This window comes from Oryctolagus cuniculus, chromosome 17 (assembly GCF_051225735.1).
Source record: "Oryctolagus cuniculus isolate XC-2025 breed Fujian yellow rabbit chromosome 17, ASM5122573v1, whole genome shotgun sequence".
Classification (NCBI taxonomy): Eukaryota; Metazoa; Chordata; class Mammalia; order Lagomorpha; family Leporidae; genus Oryctolagus; species Oryctolagus cuniculus.
The window spans coordinates 3,387,966-3,414,447 of NC_142883.1; the positions used below are offsets into that span (position 1 = coordinate 3,387,966).

Consider the following 26,482-nt stretch of genomic DNA (forward strand, 5'->3'; position numbering starts at 1 on the left):
ACACTTTCTGACAGATCATCCAAGACGCTCACATTATCTGACAAAAACCTAAAGCTGGCTTTCTCCCTGTCACTTTCATGTTTTTGGTTTCATAATTGTGCTAGCTTCATAAAAAATTGTATAGCTATCCCTCTTGTTTAAGTTCTAAGGCAATTTACACAATATAAAAGGTATAAACATTTGAAAAGGAGAAGTTATTTGCAGGTAAATTTTATATAACCAAGATGTCTTCTTATTATGCTCAGGCTTTCTGGGTTCTCAAAGGAACCTGCGACTCCTTCAAAGACACCGTCCTAACACAAAGTCGGGGCCAATAAATGTTGGCTTCCTTTAACCTAACAAGTTGGGCTTTCTGCTTTGTACTGTATCATAATAAATATCTACTGTCTCTGAGACAAGGAACTGCTTTTCATTACCCCTGATTTTAAAATTAGACACTAGGGGCCGGCATCGTGGCACAGTGGGGTACGCCACCTCCCGCTCGCATACTGGAGTCCTGGGCCCAGTCGTGGCTGCTCTGCTTCCAATCCATCTCCTTGCTAGAAAGCAGCAGAAGATGGCCCAAGTGCTTGGGCCCCTGGCTTTGGCCATGCCAGGCCCAGATCTTTTGGCTATTTGGGGAGTGAATTGGTGAACTGGTGGATGAAAGATCAATCTCTCTGAAACTATGCTTTCAAAAAAAAAAAAAAAAAAATCTGTTCAGAAATAAAATTAGGGGCCAGCACTGTGGCGTAGAAGGTTAAGCCTCGGCCTGCAGTGTTGGCACCAGTTTCAGTCCTGGCTGCTCCACTTCTAGTCCAGCTCCCTGCTAATGCTACTGGGAAAACAGCAGCAGATGACCCAAGTGCTTGGGCCCCTGCACCCATGTGGAGACCCTGAAGAAGCTCCTAGCTCCTGGTTTCAGCCTGGCCCAGCTGGAGTGAACCAGCAAACAGAAGATATCTCTCTCTTTCTCTCTACCTCTGTCTTTCAAACACACACACATAAACAAATAAATAAATAAATAAATAAAATTAGGCTCTGGAAGTCTGGGAAAACTATTAATGGAACTGAAAATGGGATATTATTGTTCACTGTATTTTTTTTTTTTTGACAGGCAGAGTGGACAGTGAGAGAGAGAGAGACAGAGAGAAAGGTCTGCCTTTGCCGTTGGTTCACCCTCCAATGGCTGCTGCAGCCAGCGCACTGCGCTGATCCGAAGCCAGGAGCCAGGTGTTTATCCTGGTCTCCCATGGGGTACAGGGCCCAAGCACTTGGGCCATCCTCCACTGCCTTCCTGGGCCACAGCAGAGAGCTAGACTGGAAGAAGGGCAACCAGGACAGAATCTGGCGCCCCGACCGGGACTAGAACCTGGGGTGCCGGCGCCGTAAGCGGAGGATTAGCCTATTGAGCCGCGGCACCGCCCGTGTTCACTGTATTTTCTTCATCATCCCATTCTCACCAAACTTTGGAGAACTGATGTCAGCAGAAATCAGCATAGAAATCTAATGTACATGAAGATTAGTTTTCAATCAACCAAGCACTATGGGCTGAGTGTTCTCCATGTATAAATCAATAAACCAAGTTTCATAAAAGATAAATTCAACATGAATCTTGTTCTCAAGGAGTCTGTAACCTAGTACTAGAAAGAAAATGTACACAGAATCATTACAAAGGGTAGAAAAATCTAAGTACCATTAGATCCTACCCGGGATACCTGTCCTACAATCATTCACACAATTTGTATGTCAAGCAGAAACCTGTAAGCATTCTATTCTTTTTTCTTTTTAACATATCTTTAAAATGGAGGGAGGGGGAACTTTACAAAGTGACTAAGTAACTATATTTCATAGGTATCCGATCTCGCCAGGTACAAGCTTTACCTGAGTGACTGCCTGCAGCGATGACAAGGCTGCAGCCCCATGTCACAGAGAGGTTTGTAAGCAGTGCTGGAACTCTGGCTGAGGCTTCTCAGGGAAATTCAGAAATCAGAGGGACAATCTGGTCATCAAAGAACAAATCCTGCTTCTCTTTACAAAGAATACAAAAGCAACTGCCGTCCCACACCTTTTGTTCAAGCAACAATTTAATATAGCAGCATTTATGGCTGTTTTCAGGATAAAACGACCTGCTTCCCCCACCTTACAATCACACCGAAGCAATTACCATTCTATCTACGACAGAAAGCAACGGCACTCTCTAGACTGGAGTCACTCCTCTGAAATCACAGTGACGAGCAACACGGTAATACAGTTAATTACCGAGCAAGCGTGTGACAGTGAGGAGCAGGCTGCACATTTGCTGAGTATAAGGAAGACAGCGCGTGTCTGAGAAGTGAACAGCTTATCCAGTCTCTCATTTTGTCCTTACAGGAAGCCTGTGGGAGCTGAGCAAAACTCAGAGAAGGGGTGGCGAATCCAAGACACCTACCCCGACTCTGAGAGCTTCCAGGACTACACTTACAGCAGCGGTCCTCACAGCCTGGCTACCAGTGATGTCATGAGGAAAGTAAAGATGATGGGGCCAGCTCTGTGGTGTAGCAGGTAAGGGCGCCGCCTGCAGTGCGGGCATCCCCTGTGGGCACCGGTTCACGCCCCAGCTGCTCCACTTCCAATCCAGCTCTCTGCTGTGGCCTGGGAAAGCAGTAGAAGATGGCCCACATGCTTGGGCCCCTGCACCCACGTGGGAGACCTGGAAGAAGCTCCTGGCTTCTGATCAGTGCAGCTCCGGCTGATGAGGCCAACTGGGGAGTGAACCAGTGGATGGAAGACCTCTCTCTCTCTCTCTCTCTCTCTCTGCTTCTCTGTAACTCTGCCTTTCAAATAAATCTTTTTTTTTTAATGTAAGGATGATAAAAGTACATTTTTTCAGTTAAATTTACTCATTTTATCTTCCACTTTGTGTGAGAATGCTCTTTAAAGGAATGATACAAGTAGATGGTGGTGGTTTTCACCGAAATGTCGTCTTGTCAAGATTAAAAGATGGCAATGGGGTGGGGGGTGGGGCTGTGATGCAGGGTTAGGATGCTGCCCGCAATCCCGCTATCAGAACATCGCTGTGTGTCCCGACTGCTCAGCTTTTGTTCCAGCCTGGGAGAGCAATGGAAGATGGCCCAAGCGCCTGGGCCCCACCAACGCACGTGGGAGATCCAGGTGGAGTTCTTGACTCTTGGCTTCTTGGCCCAGCCTGGCCGCTGCAGCCACTGGGGAGTAAACCAGCGGATGGAAGGTTTCACGGTTTCTCTCCCTGCCTCCCACCCTCCCTCCTTTTCTCTGTCACTCTGCCTTTCAAATAAATAAATCTTTTTTAAAAAATAAAGACAGAAATCATGTGTTGGTTCCCATTTTTGTTGCTGAAACTTGCCTATAAAGTCTGTAAGTTTCATAACCCCAATGCTTTCCTGTATTTTTTCAAATGTACCAACTTTACTCAAAAGAGGGAAAAGCTTAAGTAATATTAATTCTGAATTAATTTTTAAAACATTTCGAGGGCGGCGTTGCTGCACAGTGCTGAGATGCTGTGTGGGACGCCTGCATTCCATGAGAGCGCCCACCTCTGCTTCTGATCCAGCCTCCTACTGGTGCACACCTGGGAGGACGCAGGTGATGGCGCAAGCACCTGGGTCCCTGCCCCAGTGTGGGAGACCCGGATGCAATCTGGGCTCCAGGCTTTGGCCTGGCACAGCCCTGGCTGTTGAAGGCACTTGTGAAATGAATCAGCAGGTGGAAGAACTCTCATGTCACTATGTCTTTCAAACAAATAAAACATATTTTTTAAACGTTTACTTGAAAGATGGCGAGACGGAGAAGTCTCCTGACCGCCAATCCCCAGGGGGTGGCAGAGACCCAGCTATCTGGCCGCCCTGCTGCGTCCCAAGGCGCTCATGAGCAGGACGCTGGAACCAGGAACCCGGAGTGCAGCCGGGATTAGAACTCAGGCGCTCCGATTTGGGATGCAGGGATCCCAACCAACATCCTAACTGTGGTGACAAATGATTGAACAGTATTTAAGAGGTGACTGTCTTCCTACTAGAATGACAAATATTTTAGAAGTTGTTAAATGTAATGGTCTTTCCAGGAAAAGTACCAGGGAAGAACCCCCTTCTCTCCACCACCATCTCTGCGGTGCCCCACTTTAAAAATGCTACCTCTTTCCCCTTCTACTGCACTGCCTCACCCTCCCTCAATAAAGCGCGCTTCAGAATTAAGCCCGGGCGCGCTCACTCCCCTGCTGCTGCAGTGGCGCCACAGCCCATACACACCAACGTCTGCTGAGTGGCGTGCCTTAGCATGTGCAGCTTACGGACACAGATGCCAAAACGCATCTCACCAGGATTCCAAAGTAACTAGGTCTTCTGACAAGCCTCGTTCCCATCTCTGTGCCCACTTTCACGCCATCAGCAACAGATCAGGAGACGGATTTTCTGGGCCTCCTTAGCATCGTTTCAGTTTCGCCAAGTCAAGTGTTCTGGTTTTTTTTTTTTTTTTTTTTTTTTTTTTTTTAAGCTGGTTTCTAGAATTTGCCTTTCTCTGGCAACATGAATTTTATAAACACGTCTACTAATCTGTTTTTTTTTTTTATTTTTATTTTTTTTTTTTATTTTTTGACAGGCAGAGTGGACAGTGAGAGAGAGAGACAGAGAGAAAGGTCTTCCTTTGCTGTTGGTTCACCCTCCAATGGCCGCCACGGCCGGTGCACCGCGCTGATCCGATGGCAGGAGCCAGGTGCTTCTCCTGGTCTCCCATGGGGTGCAGGGCCCAAGCACCTGGGCCATCCTCCACTGCACTCCCTGGCCACAGCAGAGAGCTGGCCTGGAAGAGGGGCAACGGGGACAGAATCCGGCGCCCCGACCGGGACTAGAACCCGGTGTGCCGGCGCCGCTAGGCGGAGGATTAGCCTAGTGAGCCGCGGCGCTGGCCTACTAATCTGTTTTACAAGTTGTCTCTCCTTTCCCCATTTCCTACGCTGGAAAGCACAGTCCTGGTTTTCTCTAAGGCCCACGATGGTCTGATTTCAGTAAATCACAACCCATCTCTTTTCTGGGAACTCTACAGAACTGTGAATTTTAAATCGTTATGAATTTTAGATAAGATTCATTCTTGGGAACACACTTGCATGCAGAAGTCCAATTGTCCTAGCACCATTTATTGGAAAGATTATACTTTCCCCGCCAGTCTGCCTTGGCAACTTTTTCTTTTTTTTTTTTTAAAGATTTTATTTGAAAGTCAGAGTTACACACACACACACACACACACACACACACACAGAGAGAGAGAGAGAGAGAGAGAGAGAGAGAGAGATAGGTCTTCCATCTGCTGGTTCACTCCCCAGATGGCTGCAATAGCCGGAGCTGTGCTGATCTGAAGCCAGGAGTCAGGAGCTTCCTCGGGGTCTCCCACGTGGGTGCAGGTTCCCAAGCACTTGGGTCATCTTCCACTGCTTTCCCAGGCCACCGCAGAGAGCTGGATCGGAAGAGGAGCAGCTGGGTCTTGAACCAGCACCCATATGTGATGCCAGTGCTTCCGGACAGGGCATTAACCCGCTGCGCTACAGTACCGGCCCTGGCAACTTTTTCAAAAACCGATTCACCACCAACATAAAGGTTTGGTCTGGAACACTCAATTCTGACCTGTTTGTCTCCTTAAGCAGTACTACAATGTCTTCATTATTTCAGTTTTATAACATGTTCTTAAATGGGAATTTCAAGTCCTTCTTTTAACTTTTTTTTTTTTTTAAGATTTTATTTATTTGAGAGAATCACAGTGAGAAGGAGAGACAGAGAGAGGTCTTCCATCCTTTGGTTCACTCCCTAAATGGCCCCAACAGCTGGAGCTGCACCGATCCAAAGCCAGAAGCCAGGAGCCTCCTCTGGTCTCCCACATGCGTGCAGGGGCCCAGGGACTTGAGCCATCTTCCATTGCTTTCCCAGGCCACTGTAGAGAGCTGGATGGAAAGAGGAGCAGCTGGGACTAGAACTGGTGCCCACATGGGATGCTGGCACCGCAGGCGGAGGATTAACCTACTTCGCCACAGCGCCGGCCCCTCTTTTAACTTTCTTATTTGTCAAATTGTTTTGGTTATTTTAAGTCTTTTGAATACCTATACAAACTTTAGAATCAGCTTACCAATTTCTGGGGGAAAGCCGTAAGGGATTCTGACAGCCCACTGACTACAGGTCGTCTGGGGGAAGCGGCTACGCCTCCCCACGGCATGGCCTGCGTCTTTTCTACCCCAGCTCTGGGTTGCAGTTTTCAGTGCAAACATGCTTCACTTCTGTTAAATTCAGAAACAAATATTTAGTTCCTTTTGCTGCTACAGTGAATGAGCCAGTTTTCTTAATTTCATTTTCAAATCATTTTCCGCAAATAAATGGAAATGTACATGATTTTTTGGAAATAATTACTTGAAAGACAAAGTGACAGAAAAAAGATACATACTCCCATGTCGCTCCCCCTCTTCACGGAGGAACGACACTAAGCCCTGCCTAGGCTTCATATCCGAGTCACGGCACCATTATGTCGCTCCCCCTCTTCGCGGAGGAACGACACAGGACCCTGCGCTGTTCTTTCGTCTGCTCGGCCCTCCCCGGGTTTGCTGCTGGTTCTTCCCGGGTTGGCTACTATCCCTTCCACCTCCGTGGAAGGGCAGTTCCCCCTGGCCACATTCCCCACTTCCGCAGGGGAGCGGCACACCGCCGGCCGGCTCTCTCGGGGGCTGCACAGGTGTTCCTTCAGATAGATGTTCCCCTTAGATGTTCCCCATAGATGTTCCTGGTGCATGCCGTCTCTCTCCTCCTTTATAGTCCTCCTCCACCAATCCTAACTCGGCTGCCCACACGCCGAGTACACTGCTCTCCTCCAATCAGGAGCAGGTCCCACAGTTTATTGGTTGAACTGGAGGCAGCTGTGTAGAAGCTGTTTCCCTTCTCAGCGCCATATTGTGGGAAAGCAGATGCATAGAATAAGTCTTAATTCCAGTAGCTTAGTCTAGTCCGAGTTGCTCCCAGTTGCTCCCCACACTCCCATACAATCTTTTATTTTTTTTTTTTGAAAAAAACTTTATTTATTTGAGAGGCAGTGTTACAGACAGAGGGAGGAAGAGACAGAGAGAGGTCTTCCATTCACTGGTTCACTCCCCAGATGGCTGCCTCAACAGCGGAGCGGAGCTGATCCGAAGCCAGGTGCCAGGAGCCAGGAGCCTCTTCCAGGTTTTCCATGTGGGTGCAGGGGCCCAAGCATGTGGGCCAGCTTGTACTCCCTCATGTGCATTAGCAGGGAGCTGGATCAGAAGTGGAACAGCCGGGATTTGAACCTGCACCCATATGGGATGCCGGCACTGCAGGCCAGGGCTTTAACTCCCTGCACCGTGGTGCCAACCCCATACTCAAGAGATCTTTCACCTACTGGTTCACTCCCCAACAGCTAGGGTGAGGCCAGGCTGAAGCCTTGAGCCAGGAACTCCATCCAGGAACTCCCATGTGGGTGGCAGGAATCCAAGTACTTGGGCCATCATCTACTGCCTCCCGGGTCCATTAGCAGAAAGATGGATTGGAAGTGCGGGGTAGCTGGGACTCAACCCAGGCATCCTGGTGTCGGATGAGGGCGTCCTGCTGCACCACAGTACCACCCCGCAGATAATATCTGAATATTGGGCTTGTACCTGCAACCTCACTGAACTTGTTTAGCAGTTCTAGTATTTTGTGTGTGTGTGTGTTTCTTAGGGTTTTCTACATCTTGGACATGTCATCTATGATAATGATAGTTTACTTGTTCCTACTCTAGATAGCTAGATACTATTTTAAAAACATATTTTATTTGTTTATTTGAGAGGTAGAGTTATAGGTAGGTAGAGAGAGAGAGAAAGAGAGAGAGAGAGCGAGCGAGCCGATCTGAAGCCAGGAGCCAGGAGCCAGGAGCTTCTTCTGGGTTTCCCATGTGGGTGCAGGGGCCCAAGCACTTGGGCATCTTCTGCTGCTTTCCCAGGCCACAGCAGAGAGCTGGACTGGAAGAGGAGCAGCTGGGACTAGAACTGGCACCCACATGGGATGCTGGCGCCATAGGCGGAGGATTAACCTACTGTACCACAGCACTGGCCCCATAGATACTTTTCTAAAATTATTTTTCTTAGCAGATTGCACAGGCCTTCAATTCCAGTACAATGTTGAATCGAAGGTAACTTACTTTCTTTCCTTATTCTCAATTTTAAGAGGAGGTATTGAGTGGTTCATCCTTAAGTATGAAATTAACCTACTTGGGGCTGGCTGTGGCATATCAGGTAAAGCCGCTGTCTGCAGTGCTGGCGTCCCATATGGGCACTGGATCCAGTCATGGCTGCTCCATTTCAGATTCAGCTCTCTGCTGTGGCCTGGGGAAGCAGTGGAAGATGGCCCATGTCCTTGGGCCCCTGCACCCACGTGGGAGACCCGGAAGAAGCTCCTGGCTCCTGGCTTCAGATCAGCGCAGCTCCGGTCGTTGTGGTCAGTTGGGGAGTGAACCAGAGGATGGAAGACCTCTTTCTTTTTACCTCTGCCTCTCTGCAACTCTGCCTTTCAAATAAATAAATTTTTTATAAATGAAACTAGCCTATGTGTTCTGCATGTTTCCATCTATATCCCTATCAGTGGAAGACACTCCCTCCCACAAGTGCATCTGCTATGCTGAGTTTGCTTCTTTTGCGTCTACTGAGCTGATGATCACGTGGCTGTGTGCTTTATTACTATAGCAAACTAAATGAACAGATTTTATATCTTTCTTTTTTTAAAGATTTTTTTATTTGGGGGGGGGATCTTCCTTCTGCTGGTTTACTCCTCTAGTGGCTGCAACGGCTGGGTCTGGTCCGGGCTAAAGTCAAGAGTCAGCGATCTAGCTGGGTCTCCCACGAGGATGGCAGGGCTCTGACCACCTGGGCCTCCATTCCCTGCCCCCCCCCCCACATTAGCCAGAGCTGGATCAGAAACAGAGCGGCTGGAACGCAAACCAGAGCTCTGATATGGGAGGGTGATGTTGAGAGCGGCAGTTTAACCCGCTGTGCCACCACACTAGATTTTGTTACATTAAGATTTTAAGATGTTAATCCAATCTTCCAGTTCCGGGATAAATCCCACCTGGTCAAGCTATAGAATCCTTTTTCTATGATGCTGGACTTGGCTCCCTATTATTTTATTGAACATGTTTGCTTCTGTATTCTGAAGGGATACTGGACTACAGGTTATGGACTTGGGATGGCTTTGGCTTTGGCGCCCTGGTAACAGGCCTCATACAATCAGATACGATGTGTTCCCACCTCCTGTATTTCCAGAACTGTCTGTGATGGTCTTTGAATGGTTGACAGGATTCACCAATGAAGACAGATGCCCTGAGCTTCTCTCTGTGGGAAGACTTTAAGTTACTCATCCAATTCCCACAAAAATTTTCTATTTTTCTAGGGTCAGTTTCGGTAATTTATCTAAGAATCTGTAATTCAACCTAAATTATCTAATTTGTTGGCATAATGTTTATAGTATCTACTTTAGTTTCTTTTTTTTTTTTTTTTTTTTTTTTTTTGACAGGCAGAGTGGACAGTGAGAGAGAGAGACAGAGAGAGAAAGGTCTTCCTTTGCCGTTGGTTCACCCTCCAATGGCCGCCGCTGCAGCCGGCGCACCGCGCTGATCCGATGGCAGGAGCCAGGATCCAGGTGCTTTTCCTGGTCTCCCATGGAGTGCAGGGCCCAAGCACCTGGGCCATCCTCCACTGCACTCCCTGGCCATAGCAGAGAGCTGGCCTGGAAGAGGGGCAACCGGGACAGAATCCGGCGCCCCAACCGGGACTAGAACCCGTTGTGCCAGCGCCGCAAGGTGGAGGATTAGCCTATTGAGCCACGGCGCCGGCTCTACTTTAGTTTCTTTAAGATCAGCAGTCAGGACCGGCGCCGCGGCTTGGGCCCTGCACCTCATGGGAGACCAGGAGAAGCACCTGGCTCCTGGCTTCAGATCAGCGCGGTGCACTGGCTGCAGCGGCCATTGGAGGGTGAACCAACGGCAAAGGAAGACCTTTCTCTCTGTCTCTCTTACTGTCCACTCCGCCTGTCAAAAAAAAAAAAAAAAATCAGCAGTCAGGTTCTCTTTCAGTCTTTTTTTTTTTTTTTTTTTTTTTTTTAAAGAACCAAAGACCTCCAGCCAGAACAGCATGGCGGGACCTCTTCCAGTCTTGATTTGGGGTTTGCGACTTCTGTCTTGGTCAGTCGAGCAATTCACCAGCTTTTGGTTTGATTGATCAGCTGTTTTTATATTTTTTAAACTTTTTATTTATTTATTTTTGGACAGGCAGAGTTAGAGAGAGACAGAGAGAGAGAGAGAGAGAGAAATAGAAAGGTCTTCCTTTTCCGTTGGTTCACCCCCAAATGGCCGCTACAGCTGGCATGCTGCACCGATCCGAAGCCAGGAGTCAGGGGCTTCCTCCTGGTCTCCCATGTGGGTGCTGGGCCCAAGCACTTGGGCCATCCTCCACTGCCCTCCCAGGCCACAGCAGAGAGCTGGCCTGGAAGAAGACAGAACCGGCACCCCAACTGGGACTAGAACCTAGGGTGCCGGCGCCGCAGGCAGAGGATTAGCCTAGTGAGCTGCGGCGCCGGCCTGTTTTTATATTTCTTTCATTGATTTCCACCTTCACCTTCATTTCCTTTCTTTCCTTGATATAGTTTAGTTCTTCCATTTTTGGATTCATAAAACAGCAGCTTAAGTGAATGATTTGAGATCTTTCTCCTTTTCTTTTTCTTTTTTAAAAGATTTATTTATTTATTTGTGAGGCAAAGTCACAGACATAAAGAGGGAGAGATAAGAGAGGTTGGTATTCCGTCCACTGGTTCACCCCTCAAATGCCTCAACAGCCAGAGATGTGCCGATCCAAAGCCAGGAGCCAGGCGCTTCTTCCAGGTTTCCCACTTGGTTGCAGGGGCCCAAACACTTGGGCCATCTTCCACTGCTCTCCCAGGCCATCAGCAGGGAGCTGGATCAAAGTGGAGCAGCCGGGACTAGAACTGGCACCCATACCAGATGCTGACGCCACAGGCAGACGCTTAACCCACTACACAGCGCCAGCCCCAAGATCTTTCTCCTTTTCTAACAGTGCTACACTTCCCTCCTCTAGTCCAGTTCAGCTACATCACATGAATTTTGATATGCTCTCTTTTCTAATTCCATTCAAGTCATTTTCTAATTTTCCCTGTGAGTCCTTCTTTGACCTGTGGGTTACTCAGGAATCCCTTCTTTAATTCCTGATGGACTGTACATGTAGAGAAATATGAACATCAAGTGAGACCAAGATCTTGACTGTAACAACCGTAAGGATGGCTGCGCTTTGGTAGAGAGCGGTGCAAGCTCAGATGTGGGGCACGGACAGAGTGGAAATGCCACTGAACAGCCCCCTAAAATGCGGAACAGGAACTGGCCACGCGATGCTGAGTCTAGGGAGCGGTCCAGGTTGATTATAAAAACTCAAGGCCGGCGCCGCGGCTCACTAGGCTAATCCTCCGCCTAGCGGCGCCGGCACACCGGGTTCTAGTCCCGGTCGGGGCGCCGGATTCTGTCCTGGTTGCCCCTCTTCCAGGCCAGCCCTCTGCTGTGGCCAGGGAGTGCAGTGGAGGATGGCCCAGGTGCTTGGGCCCTGCACCCCATGGGAGACCAGGAAAAGCACCTGACTCCTGGCTCCTGCCATCGGATCAGCGCGGTGCGCCGGCCGCAGCGCGCCGGCCGCGGCGGCCATTGGAGGGTGAACCAACGGCAAAGGAAGACCTTTCTCTCTGTCTCTCTCTCTCACTGTCCACTCTGCCTGTCAAAAAAATAAAAAAATAAAATAAAAAAAAAAAAAACTCAAGAGTTTCAGTATATGTATACGGCATTTTAAATAATTTTTATTTGTTTGAAAGCAGAGTGCGTGTGCATGCAGGGTCGGGGCAAGTGAGGGAGGGAGAGAGAGAAAACTGGCTCACTCCCCAAATGCCTGCAACAGCAGGGTCTGGGCTAGGCGGAACCAAGGAGCCAGGGACCCCATATGGGTATCCCAACGTGGGTTGTCAGAGACCCAAATACTTGAGCCATCAGCTGCCGACTCCCAGGGTGCACCTTAGCAGGAAGCCAGATCAGGCACTGGGGTGTGGGATGCTGGCACCCCAGGCAGAGTTCCATAGCTGTGACACAATAACTGTCCCTGGTGGCATTAAAAGTCACGGGACTGTGTGAGGTCACCAAAGGAGTCCACAGACCAGAGAAGTTTACACAAGGGAAGTTAGGAAGGAGGCTGGTTTGATGTCAGGTACTTCAGGAAACTAAGAATTCACCCTGGCAAGGCTAGAAACCTACCCAAGATCTGTAAGCCCAGGTGTGACACAAACGTCACGCAGCAGCGGGCCATGCCTAGGACTAGTGAATGCAGTAATAAACTCCGTTAGCATGCTGCCTGGGATGCTTGTGCCCCACATCCGGGTGCCTCGTTGGAGTCCTGGCTCCTCTCTTTCTGATGTTGCAGTCCTGGCTCCTCTCTTTCTGATCCAGCCTCCTGCTGATGCACATTCTGGGAGGAGGCAGCACGCTCACGCCGCAGGGTCCCTGACACCACGTGGGAGATCCGGAATGAGCTCCAGGTTCCCAGCTCTGGCTTGGCCCGGCCCCAGCCCTTGGGGGAGGGAAACAGCAGATGGGAGTTCTCTATCTTTCAAATGTAGTGAAAATAAATAAAACTTTCAAAAAAAATAGATTAACTTAGGGGATAAATTCAAGAGGCAGTTTTTGGATAGACATTTTCACTATGGATACATTAAAGTTAGGTAACATATGTTCACTAAAGTTATAACTTTCTTAAAAATATTTATTTTGTTATTTAAAAGAGGTACAGAAAAAGAAGGAAAGACAGAGAGAGGTCTCCCATCCACTGGGTCACTCTTCAAGTGACTTCAATGACCAGAATTGGGCCAGGTCAAAGCCAGAGGCCAGGAGCTTCATTTGGGTCTCCCACATGGGTGACAGGGGCCCAAGCACTGGGACCATCTTCCGCTGCTTTTCCAGGCCATTAGCAGGGAGCCGGCTCAGAAGTGGAGAGCAACTGGGATATGAACCAGCGCCCATATGGAATGCTGGCAGCTCAGGCAGCTGCTTGACCCGCCACCCCAGGGTGCTGGCTTCCTAACATTAATTAAACTGCTTATGTTACTAAAACAAGAGTTCTACTCTCCCCACCTATTTTTTCCCTTATCTATATACCTCTCTACTAATCTCAGTTATTTAACATATCTCTTCTGTAAATTACAACACAAAAGCCAAGAAGTGAGGCAGGCATTGCAGCAACAGTTGGGAGCCCGTGTCCCATATCAGATGGCCCAGTTCAAGTCCCAGCTACTCCATGTTTCCAACCCAACTTCAGCTAATGTGCCAAGGAGACAATGAGGCCCAAGTACTTGGGCTCCTGCCGCCATGTGGGAGACCCGGATGGAGCTCCCAGCTCCCTGGCTTTGGCCTGACCCAGCTGTGGGCATCTGGAGAGAACCAGTGGATTCTCTCTCCCTGTCTTTCCCTGCCTTTCAAATAAATGAATACATCTTATACACACACACAAAGAAGAAAATATATTACTCTTCTAACCAAATAATGAAATAAAACATATATAAGAGTACTTAAAAAGTTTTTTGTATCAAATAAATATCTTTCAATCATTTTTTCCACAAACTCTCTGAGGTTCCGCATATGCTAATCACAGAGCAGGTGCATGTTCAGGGGCTCACAACACTCTGTCCCGCCACACGCTGAAGAGCCCTAAGAAAGACACAGTGCACAGAGGGGCCAAGGGAGGGAGACTGCTTCCCAGCCAAGGTTTGCGGAGAACAGGAAGTGGCTGAACTGGCTCCGGAGACAGTTATCTCCCACTCCCACTCTGCTCCCACCACCCAGCGAGGCTTATTGCCACCCCCCCCCACGTTAACTAACGCAACCTAGTTCCAAGTGACACAGATTTTTATTTTCCATAGAAATAGCTTCCCACTTTCTATCATTTGGATTAAAACCATAATTCCTCTAAATGGGCTTAATTTTTGGTAACATTAACTTCAAATAATGCAAAAGAAAAACTGTTTTGGCAGAAAAGAAGTAATCTATGAAATCTGTCTGTCTCGCAGACACTGCTGCCGAAGCTGCATTCTTGATGCCAGAGTCAAAAATGAGAGAAAAAATAAACCATGCATCGGGTTTTCCAAGGTGAGCAAGGAGTGGACAAAACACAAGGAGTAGCTGTTCAGTGCAGCGGCTAAGCCACTGCGTGGGGTACCAGCACCCCACAGCACAGGACCTACGTCCAGGTCCCAGCTCTGTCCCACTGCAGGCTTCCTGCTAATGCGCACCCAGTGGTTCAGCAGTGGGTCCCTGCCACCCACGCGGGGGACCTGGCTTTGGCCTGACCCGGCTCCAGCTGTTGTGCATTAGGAAGGGAACCAGCAGATGGAAGCTCTCTCACTGCCTGTCTCCACCTTTCAGTTAAATGCACAGACCACTGCTATTGTGAAGTGTGGACAGACACCTCAGGGCCACAGGCTCGGCAACGCAATCCCCAGGATGAACGAGAGCAGGCCGTGTACCCTACGGCCTCACGCAGCTTCAGGGGAGTGAAGAAAAAGATGCGTGTGGTGGGAGGTTGTGGGAGTGAACAAATAAACACCAACTGACTGCTTCTAAAGCTGAACTCTGAAATCAATGTTCACTAATTCAAAACTCAGTTGAAAAAGCACAAGTTAGACAACAAACATTTTGATAGGCTCTCCTTAACCCAAACGTGGTCATTTAGGGGACTAGCATTGTGGCACAGTGGGTTAAGTCACCATGATGCCACTGGTATCAGAGCACCAGTTACAGTCCCGCTGCTTTGCCTCCAAGTCAGCTTCCTGCCAATGAGCGTGGAAGGCAGAGAAAGATGGACTCTGGCCACCCAGGTGGCTCCTGGCTTAGGCCTGGCTCAGACCTGACTGTTGCCGGCATCTGAGGAGTGAACAAGCAGATGGAAGATGGCCCTCACCCCCTTTCAAGTAAATAAATGAATCCTTAAAATTTCCATAGAGTCCTCCCTCAAGGAGAATAGAATACTAGGCTAATATATGCTCACCAGGTGCTCTTGCCTGACCACAATGACCCCATTAGTCACAACACTATGGGCAGTATCCAAAGGGCTAGTATCTAAAGATCATCATCAAAGCTGTGACTGAAAAATCAGGAATTATTTTGTAATTTACCTACCACACTTAAAAACACCTGTAAGAAATACCAGATGGGGGCCGGTGCTGCTCCACTTCCGATCCAGTTCTCTGCTATGACCTGGGAAAGCAGTAGAAGATGGCCCAAGTCCTTGGGTCCCTGCACCCGCGTGGGAGACCCAGAGAAGCTCCTGGCTTCAGATCGGTGCAGCTCCAGCCATTGCAGCCAATTGGGGAGTGAACCAGTGGATGGAAGACCTCTCTCTCTCTCTCTGCCTCTCTGTAACTTTTTTTTTTTTAAGATTTATTTACTTATTTGAAAGTCAGAGTTACACAGAGGGAGGGGGGAGGGAGAGGAAGAGGGAGAAGAAGAGGGAGAGGGAGAGAGGTCTTCCATCCGTTGGTTCATTCCCCAGATAGCCGCAATGGCTGTGCCAATCCGAAGCCAGGAGCCAGGAGCTTCTTCCAGGTCTCCCACATGGGTGCAGGGGCCCAAGGACTTGGGTCATCTTCCACTGCCTTCCCAGGCCATAGCAGGGAGCTGGATCGGAAGAGGAGCAGCTGGGTCTTGAACCCGGCTTCAGGCCAGGGCATTAACCCTCTGTGCCACAGCGCCGGTCCCTGTAACTCTTTCAAATAAATAAATCTTTTTTTTTTTTTTTTTTTTTTTTTTTTAAAGAAATACCAGACTTGAATTCTTCATGATGCAGTTGGTGACAACGACAAATAGTGCCGAGGGGCCTCCAGGGAAAACAGCCGATCATTCCTGTGGAGAGCCACAGAACCGTGGAGCCAGGAGCCCGAGGACAAGGCGAGGGTGGACTCATCTCAAATGCTGGGCCCTCGGAGCCCCTGGTCATTACCCTAGATTCTGTGTTCAGTTCCCAGCCCCCACCCCGCCCCCCGCCAGGGTCATCTGTGGAAGCAGCCTTCTAAAGAAACACATGATCCGAAGTAGAACTGCTGATTTTGACCTCAACACCTGCAGCTGTGACCAAGCAGTGCGCTCCAGACACCACCTCTGGGTGTGCCTCGACCTTGAATTCTCGGCCTCCGGAACTGTGAGCAATAAGTCTGGTTTGCAAATTAAAAAAAAAAAAAGACAAGATACCACAGATGCTGTAGGGATTGCATTTTTATCCCTACTAACAAGTAACTCACATCTAAGGAGTAAGTAATTTTTTTAAAAACAGATCTCTCTCTCTATGTAGCTATCTATCTACCTGAAAGACAGAGTGACAGAGGGGGTGGAAACAGAGAGAGAGAGAGGGAGAGGGAGAGATCCTCTATCTGCTGCTTCACTCCCCCAACGTCTGCCAGGTTGAAGCCGAGAACTCCATCCGGGTCTCCCGTGTGGGTACAGGGACACAAGGACTTGAACCACAATCTCCTGCCTGCCCAGGCACATTGGCAGGAAGCCAGACCAGAAGCAGAGGAACCGGGACTGTACCCAGCCCTCCGATGTGTGATGAAGGAGTCCCAAGCAGTGGCTTAGCCTGCTGCACCACTATGTCTGCCCCTAGAATCAATGTTTTCTGCAAAGAATTAATCTGTAATGGACTATGCTGGTGTGTGAGATGAATGGTGATGGTAAGTAATGCTCAGTCTACAGAGTACCAACGCACAAGTCACACAAAGACAACAGGTGGCAAGATTCTTACTCATCCCGACTGGGGACAAACAAATATTTTTATCTGTTTTAAAACTTCTCTGCTCCCTTCTTTGGAGAAAAAAGATTGTTATTTCATTCTTTTTCTCTAAAAAGAATCTACTACTAAGGTAGCTATTAAATTCACTTAACCTTTAAAAAGCTCTAGTCTCTTCAACATAACTAAGTTGCTACACTATTTATATTATTTTTATATTACAATCTGGTCTCATGTGTCTTTGGAATACTCAAGGATTTTTGTTTTCTTTTCTGTCAGTATCTTATACCCATAGAGTTTACAACATATTTAGGGCTGTTCTCCCAAGTCTGAGTTAAGAATTCTGTTACGGGCGGTTGTACTGAGAAACGATTTCACTCAGAGCGTTCACCATAACTAACAGCCAACCCTCTGACCACACGTTTGGATTTCGGCTGCGTCAAGTCTGCCCCAGAGCACCACGGCACAGGGTGGACTCCGCTGGAACTGCTGCCTGTATGTCGCCATCTTTCCAGGAGCAGCAGCTGAAGCAGACACGCTTAAGATTCATTTTATTTATCTGAAAGAGTTAGAGAGAGGCAGAGCCAGAGAGAGAGAGAGAGAGAGAGAGAGAGAGAGAGGTCTTCTACCCGCTGGTTCACTCCCCAATTGGCCGCAATGGCCGCAGCTGAGCTGATCTGAAGCCAGGAGCCAGGAGCTTCTTCCGGGTCTCCCACATGGGTTCAGGGGCCCAGGGACTTGGGCCATCTTCTCCTGCTTTCCCAGGCCACAGCAGAGAGCTGGATGGGAAGTGGAGCAGCCGGGACTTGAACTGGCACCCGTGTGGGATGCCGGCGCCACGGTCCGGGCTTTAACCTGCTGTGCTACAGCGCCGGCCCCAACATTAGCTTTTACACGACTTTGGTTTTTATTTTAGAGATTTATTTCTTTGAAGGAAAGACTGAAGAGAGAGAAATCAAATTTCCATCCACTAGTTTACTCCCCAGATGGCTGAAGCCGGGAGTCTGGAGCTCTGTGCACGCCTCACACGGTGGCAGGGACCCAGCTCTTGGGCCATCTTCTGCTGCCTTCCCAGGCGCAGCGGCAGGGGTCTGAACTGGAAGCAGCGCAGCTGGGGGACGGGATGCTGGCCCTCCCGGGATCCGAAGCGCCTTCTGGGAGGAGCAGGAAGTCTTCCAGCCTCTCCTTCAACCCACGTCAACCACTTCTGTTATTCTGTCTTCCTGCCCTTCCTCACACCTTTTCAGGTCTCCCGTCCTGCCATTACGCTTGTCCAAGCTTGGGTCACCGCACACACATGGCTACAACAGCCGTGGTTTTCACACCGTGTCTCTGCTCGCCGCAGCTTCTAGACTAGAAGCCCAGAAGTCAAGTTCACGTCATCAATCATCAACAGCTTCCAACCAGCCAAAGAATCCCGGTTCCACCTCTAAGCGTTAGCGTCAACACAAGCAGCCAGGCTCCCACCACAGTGAGGCCTCCGCACTCATCTATTCCATATCCTGAGCCCTACCAGTCCCAGCCACTGTGCAGGCCCTGTCCAGAATGTTCTCCAAGAATGTCTCCTTCCACCCAAGCAAACTCTACCAACTCTCAGGACCCGTCTCAGATGAAGTCTGGACAACACAGGCCCTGCCCCTCTTCTGAACGCCTGGGCACTCTCCCCAAACCTGCTTCCCAGCCCGTCTCACTGAACTGAAAGGCAGTGTGACGGGAAAATGATGCTTGGTGGCCACGTCAGTTTGGAGCTCCTGGGCCAATAAGGGGACACGTGTTTCTTGTGCTGGACTTCTCCGAGCACCCGACGGCCTGACAGGAATCCTTAAAGGGGATACACGGTTTGTGGCTGCACAGTGACCCTGCACCTCGAATTTGTGTTCACTTCTTATTTGCGTCCGTGTTTCCTTCACAACATTTAACTGCTCTCTCTTTAAAAACCTCGCGCGGCGCCCGTGTCTCACTGTCACTGGCAGGGCAGGGGAGCACGTCTTTTCTGCCAGGGCGCCGCACAGAGAAGGCAGTCTCTGAGGGGTGGGCAGACGGTGAGCCCTGGCGCTGACCAGGAGCTCGGGCAGCAGAGGCCCCGGCACGTCTCCCAAGGCTCTGACCGGGGAGAGTACTCGCCTTCGCCAGCTGCAGCGTCCCTGTCTCTAAGATGGACCCAGCAACAGCACCTGCCGTATAAGGTGCTGCTGAGGGAGGGGTGAGCTGATACACAGCCGTCCTAGAAAGCACCGGTGAGCCCTCGCGGCTGGCTCCGTGCAGCAGCCAGCAGGGAAGAGGCTGACCAAGAAGCTATTCAAGTAACCCAAGTAACCCACTTCCACGAGCTAGCGTCTTGTGAAATTCCGTGTCTCTGTGCCTCTGTCTGCTCATCTGTAAAATGGGAACAATAAAAGCAGCCACTTGGCGGAGCGCCGTGAGGACTAGCAGGTGGGAGCTCACACCCTGGCGGCATCTCGCAGCAGTCGCTCCAGCACGGCTGTGCCTCTGGGAGAGCGTCTCCAGCAGAGCTCTGGTTACCTGGGAGGATGCGCCCCGAGCGCCACCTCACGACGGCCCTCAGTGACTCCGGGGTACTTGCGCCCACATGGCCATCACCTTCTTCCCCACCGCGCTTCCCTACTAGAAAAGCCTCCTTTAAAGTGCCAGCCCATAGCCTCGCAAACAACACCCTCCCTCCACACTCCTGCGACCCTCAGCATTTCAGGTTACACGCGCAGTGTGAGAAAACATACCACGACCCAGCGAGCAACGCTGCACGCCCTTCCCGGAGTCACGACCCACTCGGCGGCGGACGCCTTCCCCGGAGCATCTCCGAGCCCCTCCGCGGCGGACGCCTTTCCCGGAAGGAGACCCAATGCGCCTCACCGCCATTCCCAGCTCGGGTCCTAGCTGAACTCCCAGTCACCATTTAACTTAGGTTTCCCTAGCTTATTACAAGAGTAATTAAAAAGACATTATCCTTGGGAATAAAAAGTAAACAGTACCTTTGCCAAGCTCAAATCCGGCAAGCGACTTCAGTTCTGAGAGATCATATTGTAAACAAGCCAGACCAGACACACACAATGATCAAACAAAGCACACGCCCCCAACAGCCCCTCTGGCGGAGGCTCGTGGCAAAGGGCAGCTGGCAGTGAGCCGACTCGGTGCCTGCTGTCCTCAAACTACCTCAGAGTCCAGCAGAGCCTCCAGATCAAGAGTAGGGGCCGGGGCCGGGGCCGGGGCCGGGGCAACGTGGGTAGAGCCGCCACCTGCAGAGCCGCATCCCGAGTGGGTGCCACTTTGAGACCCGGCTGCTCCACTTCTGATCCAGCTCCCTGCTAGGGCCTGGGAAAGCACCTGCATGGGAGACCCAGAAGGAGTTCTTGATTTCGGGTTGGCGCAGTTCTGGCCATTGGGGCCAGCAGATGGAGGATCCCTCTCTCTGCCTCTCTATAACTCTATCTTTCAAATAAATAAATAAATAAATCTTTAAAAAACAGAGCACAGTGCTGCTCAGGGTCTGCATTCTGAAGGCCCGAGGGAGCGTCCGGACTGACGTGGACCACGGAAACCGCTGTGTGCTCCCTGCCACGCTGCTGGGTCCCCACACGCTGACTCTCACTGGTGAGGAAAGTGTTCACAGTCTGTTGTATCAGGACAACTCATGGGAGGCCAGTGGAGACCAAGCACCTGCAGCTCTGGGAGACAGAACTCCAGACTCCCTGGGCCCAGGGCCATAGATGCATCCTCAGGGAGGCCGCCTCCCGGGGCAACAAGGGGCCAGTAAGGAGGGAGAGTATGGGATGCACACGTCCATTCTCTTTCCTGGAGCAAACATTAAGATCTGCCGGCCCACGAGAGGCACACAGTTAGGAGGCTACATTTTGCCCATTCTGAACCATCATCACATCCTAGAAACCGAGGGCCCTGCACACAGCTGGAACTCTCCAAAGCCCTGGCCTCTGCCGTGGCCGCACAGCGAGCAGAGGAGGGCGCGACAACCAGCTGCGCCGCAGCGGCGGTGTGTCTCACGGCGGTGTGTGTCTCACGGTGGCGCACATCTCAGGCGGCAGGCCCCGACGCCACAGCTCTGTGCACAGCCCTGTGGTCTTCCCAGGGCTCAGGGGGAGAACGCAGTCCTAGCAAACGGTTCTCCACCCTGAAATACCTTCGTAATTCTCTGAAAACACCTGAGGTCAAGAATCCATTTCTAGTATTGCAGAACTAAAAAATACACACTCTATTATCGTTTAACAAGCTTACGGTTTGAATGCATGATCTATACACACAAACTTCTACAATTATTCTGAGTTCTTCAAACATGTTCTCTGGGCAAGAATTATGTATTTCTCGGGGCCAGTGCTGTGGCATAGTAGGCTAAACCTCTGCCTGCAGTGCCGGCATCCCAAACGGGTGCTGGTTTGAGTCCTGGATGCTCTACTTCTGATCCAGCTCTCTGCTGTGGCCTGGGAAAGCAGTGGAAGATGGCCCAAGTGCTTGGGCCCCTGCACCCACATGGGAGACCCAGAAGAAGCTCCTGGCTTTGGATCAGCGCAGCTCTGGCTGTTGCAGTCATTTGGGGAGTGAACCAATGGATGGAAGACCTCTCTCTCCGTTTCTTCCTCTCTCTCTCTCTCTAACTCTGCCTCTCAGATAATAAACTTTTTTAAAAAAGAACTCTATTTCTCAGTTTCAGCATGGTTAGCACATGCATGCAGGCACAATTCTACTCAATATTAGTTATTTCTCACAAATAACCTACATAGTCCTGAAAAGCTGTGCACAGCTGGAAATGTATAAATGGGAATATCTTTATTGTACTAAAGCCTATTTATAGAAAGCTTTTTGTATATTATTTTATACAGAATGTTATCCCTGTGTCTGTACAACTATTTAAATGTTAATCTGTAAAAATTTAGATATTCATAGATGAGCTGAAAGCAAGAAAACTTGGAAAATCCATCAGAAAAAAATACTGGCCAGTTCTCAGTTGAGATTCTGCTCTCTGTACTCAAATTAACGACGTCTTCAAACAAAATCAGATGTCAGATATCTCAAACGATACGGCCTTCCCGGGGGAAGGGGGGCCACCCGGGAGAGGCTCCGGCCGGTGCTGTGCCGGCGTCACTTGAGTGCACGGTTAAGAACCCTGGGGAGTCTCAAAGTCACACGGAAGAAGTCAGAGGATTTCAGTCAAGGAAAACCAAGTGGCTGGGCTCCTCCCTGCCTGCCCGCTGCTCCCTCCACCACCCCGGGTCCCAGGACGTCTCCCACGGTCGATGGTCCGCGTCTCCTCCCCCCTTTCCTCACGCGTCCCTTTGGGATTCAGTTGCCTGGCAAGTAATCTTTGCTTGCTGCAACCTCAAGTCTTATTTGTCTCACACACTGTAAATGATAAGTGGACAGTCTCAGACTTCGCAAGCAGGCTCTTCCCTCTTATAAAATATTCTCAGATTGTACAGCAAGCCCTGACCCAGAGGTAAGTGGTCCTCCAACCTGAGCCTGCAACCTACCGGCTCCAGTTCCTGCACGGAGGGGCGAGAGGGACCCACCAAGTCTTGCAAATGACTCCTGAACCTCCAAACGTTGGTGGGAGAAACGTCACCGACACCACGCGCCAGGTCAGACAGTGGACAGATAAGGGAGCTTCCACCAGTCAGCTTCTTAAAACATCACGCGAGCAAGGGCCAGGTGTGCACGCAGGGCCCCGCTCAGCCACGCCGCGGGAGTTCTATTCCGCTTCCTCCCAGTTCCAAGTGCCCTCCCCTGAGGAAAGCTGGCCCCCTCCGGCCGGCGGCAACACACCCGAGCCAGCACCGGGAAGGCCCCCGGCTTGTCTCAGGAAAGCTGGGCCCGACAAAAAGACGGTGGTGAGCAGCAGGGGCACTCACAGCCCCAAGGCTCCCTGCGCCACTGCTTGCTTTTATTTAATCACGAAACATAAAATCAAACAGTTTTTGCTCATAACCCCCACTCTCAGTGACTATGTACTCCAAATTCCTCAGCCAAGGAAGTCTAAGACTGTTACAAAATAATCTTTGCTAAAGTGTTCAACTGTATGCTACTTGAAAAAAATAAACACTGTGAAAAGGAAAACCAACACTTGCATGCACCTCCGCCTGCTACCGCCAGAAAACAGCGGAGATGCTGGGATCGAGCCTACCACAGCCTCAGCATCCAGCTAACTGAATCCTGCACCTCTCCGGCAACGTCAGACTGGGGTGGGAGTGAACGGCTAGGGCCAGGACGTCAGAATAGATCCCTATGACAGAGATTCAGTCTGTGTGTACAGACAGACGTATCCACGTCTTACGCATAACCGCTGAGCTGCATACATTTCTCACGATCCAACATGCGAAAGAAAAACAGACCAGACTAAGAATTTTCAGCTATGCAAACACAAATATTAAAAATGTCCATATAGACATCTGCAAACCCTTTCAGGGTAGAGTCACAGCTGTCCAGACCCTCGCTCGGTCTGCAAACATTAACAAGAAGATGAATTCAGATAACGCAACTGTCATTTAAATCTCACTTTCCCCACCAAGGCTGAGGGGTTCAAGGCCAGCGCCACCGCCGCCGCCGCCGCTCTGGAGTAACGCGGACGCCCCGAAGGTGCCCATCGTTTATCCCTCCACGCAGGGCCGAGGGGAGTCTGCGACCCACGAATCAGTGCAGCAGCCCCGCACCCTGCACACCGGCCCCCGCTGACCTCCGAAACCGCTCAATTCCAAAGGCAGGCGGCAACGCGCAGGCCAAGCGCCCCGCGAGGGTCAGAGACGCACACGCCTCGCCCAGCATCGCCGCCACTGACCGCCTGCCCCGGCCCGCGCGCCCCGGCTGCACAATGGAGCCCGCCAGGCGGGCGGCTCCTTAAGATGCGGGGCCGAGGTGGAGGTCTACACACGCACAGACCCGCAGTTCACGCCCAGGGATAACCGAGCAGACCGTGCGCACGGAGGTTCGGTCGTCCCGAGCCGCCTCCCGGGGCCGCGGGGAACGCGCGCGCCGGCGGCGACGCCCGCAGCCACACGTGCCCCTTCCAACGCCATCCGTCGACGGATTCCTTCTCGCCCGCAAGGTAAAGCTGCGGACCAGGCACCGCGGGGAGCGGGGCGGCGGGGGGCGCCGGGGCGCCGCGGTGCGCTCGCCCCGCAGAGGCGGGCGAGGCGAGGCGGCGCGGGGCTCGCCCGCGTTCCCCGCAGCCCGCGGCGCCGCTGGGGCCCCGCACGGCCCAGGCCGGCTCCTGTCACCCCGCGCGCGCCCGGCGTTCCGAGACAACGCACCGCGCTCCGCGCCCGCAAAATAAACAGCCTGGATCGGTGCCCGTCGCCAGCCACGCACAGTCTGCGTGCGGGCGGCGGGGCAGGCGGGAGCCGTCCTCCCCCGCCGCGCTCGTTAAGGAGAAAGAAAAAGGAGCCGGCTCGTTCCCGAGGCGCGGCTGGCCGGACGCCCGCACCGCCCGCCTCCCGCACCGCTCCGCGGGGCTGCGGGCGCCGCACGCGGGGCGCTCGGGCCACCTCCCGCCCCGGGCTCCGCTCCGCCGAACAAAGGGCCGAGCGGCGCGGCGGCCGCGCTCACCTGGGCTCCGTCCCCGGCGGCGGCGGCGGCTCCGCGGGGCTCCGGCGGCGCGGGCCTGGCGGCGGCGGCGGCTCCCACAGCGGCGGCCCGGGGGCCTCGCGGGCGCTCAGGCGGCGGGGGCCCGCTCGGGTCCCGGCGCGGGCGGGCGGGCGGCGGCGGCGCGGCCCGGCGGGTCCAGGGCCGGCCCCGGCGAGGCCGCGGCGCGCCCTGCTCCTCGCGCCGACGGGACGCGGCTCCGGCGCGGCCCGGGTCCGAGGCGGCGGCGGCGGCGGCGAGCTGGGCGCGGGGCCGCTCCGTTCCCTCCGTCTCCGGCTCGGGAGGGCCCGCGGCGGCGGCGGCGGCGGCGCGCGGCGGGCGCGGGGCCGGTCCTGTCAGCAAGCGGCGGGGCGGGCCGGCGGCGCTCAGGGCTGCGCGGCAGGGCGGGCGGCGGCGGCGGCGGCGGCTCCCGGGGCCGTCGCGCAGAGGTGCGGAGCTGCCAGCGCGGCCATCTTGTTGCTCTAACTGACAAGAACCCCCCTCCCCCCGCTCCAGCCAGACGGGGCGCTCGCGCCCCTGCCCCGCCCCGCAGCGGCCTCCAACAGGAAGTCGGCCTGGCCCCTGGCACGTGACTCCCACCGTATCTGCATACCGGAGCGCCAGCTGGCCAATCGGCGCTCCGCTCCAGAGCTCCGCCCCCACGGGCCCCTTCCTCTCTCATTGGCTCGCCTTGGTCAGGCCACGCCTCCCCCTGCCCCCTTAATACCCGCCCGTGCTGCGCTCCTCCAGACCGCGCGGGCAGCGCCCGGGGGTGCGAGCTGCGCGCTCTTCCCGGCCCCGACGCGCGCTCCTCCTGGAGCTGGCGCTGCCCGGGGTCCTTCCCGTTCGCCGCCTGCCCTCCCGCCTCCGGGGGCAGCCTCCGCTCGTGAGCGCGCCGGCCGGAGGGGCGCCGACGCGGGTCTGCGCAGACGCTCGGCCTTCCTGGCCAGGGGCCCAGGCGTCCGGGCCCGGGCTTCGCGTGGCGTTTTCGCCCCGCGGCGCTGGCCCTCTGTGCAGCGTCGGCACCGGCGCGCGTCCGGCCCGTGCCGTGCACGCGCGATGCACCTCCCTGCGGTGCGCACTCCTACACGCGCCGGCCAGGCCCGGAGCATCCCGCCCCAGGGAGCCCCCGCCGCGCTACAAACAAGGCTCGCTGCGAAATGGCCCCCCGGGGGGAGAGGTCCCTTTCCCCAGAGCGCAGCCCTCCCGGTCTCGGCAGAAGCCGGGGGCGCTCTGGCCCCTGCACTCCCCGAAACCTCTTCCCGGCTCTCGGAGGCGCGTGGTGCTGCGTGCGGCGCTCGCTGGTCTTTAGCGCTAGGCGAGGTCGGGCTCAAGGAGCTGTCCCAGGAGGCTCCTTTCAGCTTCGCGCCCAAGCCCGGAGGAGGCTTCCCGGTCTCCGAGAAGGGCCGCGGGGACTGGTACGCCTGGCCGCGGCGCCCACCGCAAGCGGCACCGGTACTTGGGCTATGCGTTTCATTACCGCAAGCGCTGTGCTTTGAAACAAACGGTGGCGGGTGACCGGGACGCGCGCCGGGTCCTGGGAGCCGCGCGCGCTCCGTCTTCTCCCTGCCGGGCTCCGAGCGCCCCGCGCCCGGGCGTCTCCACGGAGCTGGGGCGTCCTGTGCGCCCCCTCCCCGGGAACGCGGGCGGCTGGGAGCGCTCCGAGGGCGGACGGGGCCTCCGCTGTCGAGCGCCGCATCGCCATCAATTCCCGGCTGCGGAGAACCAGCCCCCTTCTGCGTTCCTCCAAGGCACCGACGACCCCCACGGCCAAGGCGCCGCAGGAGCCCGCGTTGGAAAGACGCGCGTCGGCGTAGGAGGTCGCCGGGGCACGCAGAGTCCGCGTGTGTGCCAGACCGGTCATCGTGAGGAGCTGAGCCTCGCTTGCTGGCAAACAGAGCCTCGGTTACGCTATTTAGCCCTTGTCCTTGATGCTGACCCAGTGGCTGCAATCTCCGGACTCCCCCTATCTGGCTCCTCGCCCCTCGCCCGCCCCTTGTCGAAGACCGTGCGCCTGCGGGACGGGCAGCGCTTGAAGACTGGGTTTTTCCGAAGCCAAAGGAGACTCCT

At 53.1% G+C, this 26,482-nt stretch overlaps 1 protein-coding gene across 8 annotated transcripts in view; it reads right to left on the bottom strand.

The window, feature by feature from the left end:
* Window positions 1–24,930, bottom strand: part of TNRC6C (trinucleotide repeat containing adaptor 6C) — a 115,969-nt gene extending 91,039 nt beyond the window's left edge. For 2 of the 8 annotated variants that reach the window (XR_016223468.1, XR_016223469.1), the window contains exon 1: window positions 24,398–24,930. The gene's annotated coding sequence lies outside the window, so the exon portion shown is untranslated. The remainder of the gene's footprint in view (window positions 1–24,397) is intronic. The other 6 variants (XR_016223465.1, XR_016223467.1, XM_089316679.1 and 3 more) reach the window with 4 other exon arrangements.
* Between the last annotated feature and the right edge of the window lie 1,552 nt (window positions 24,931–26,482).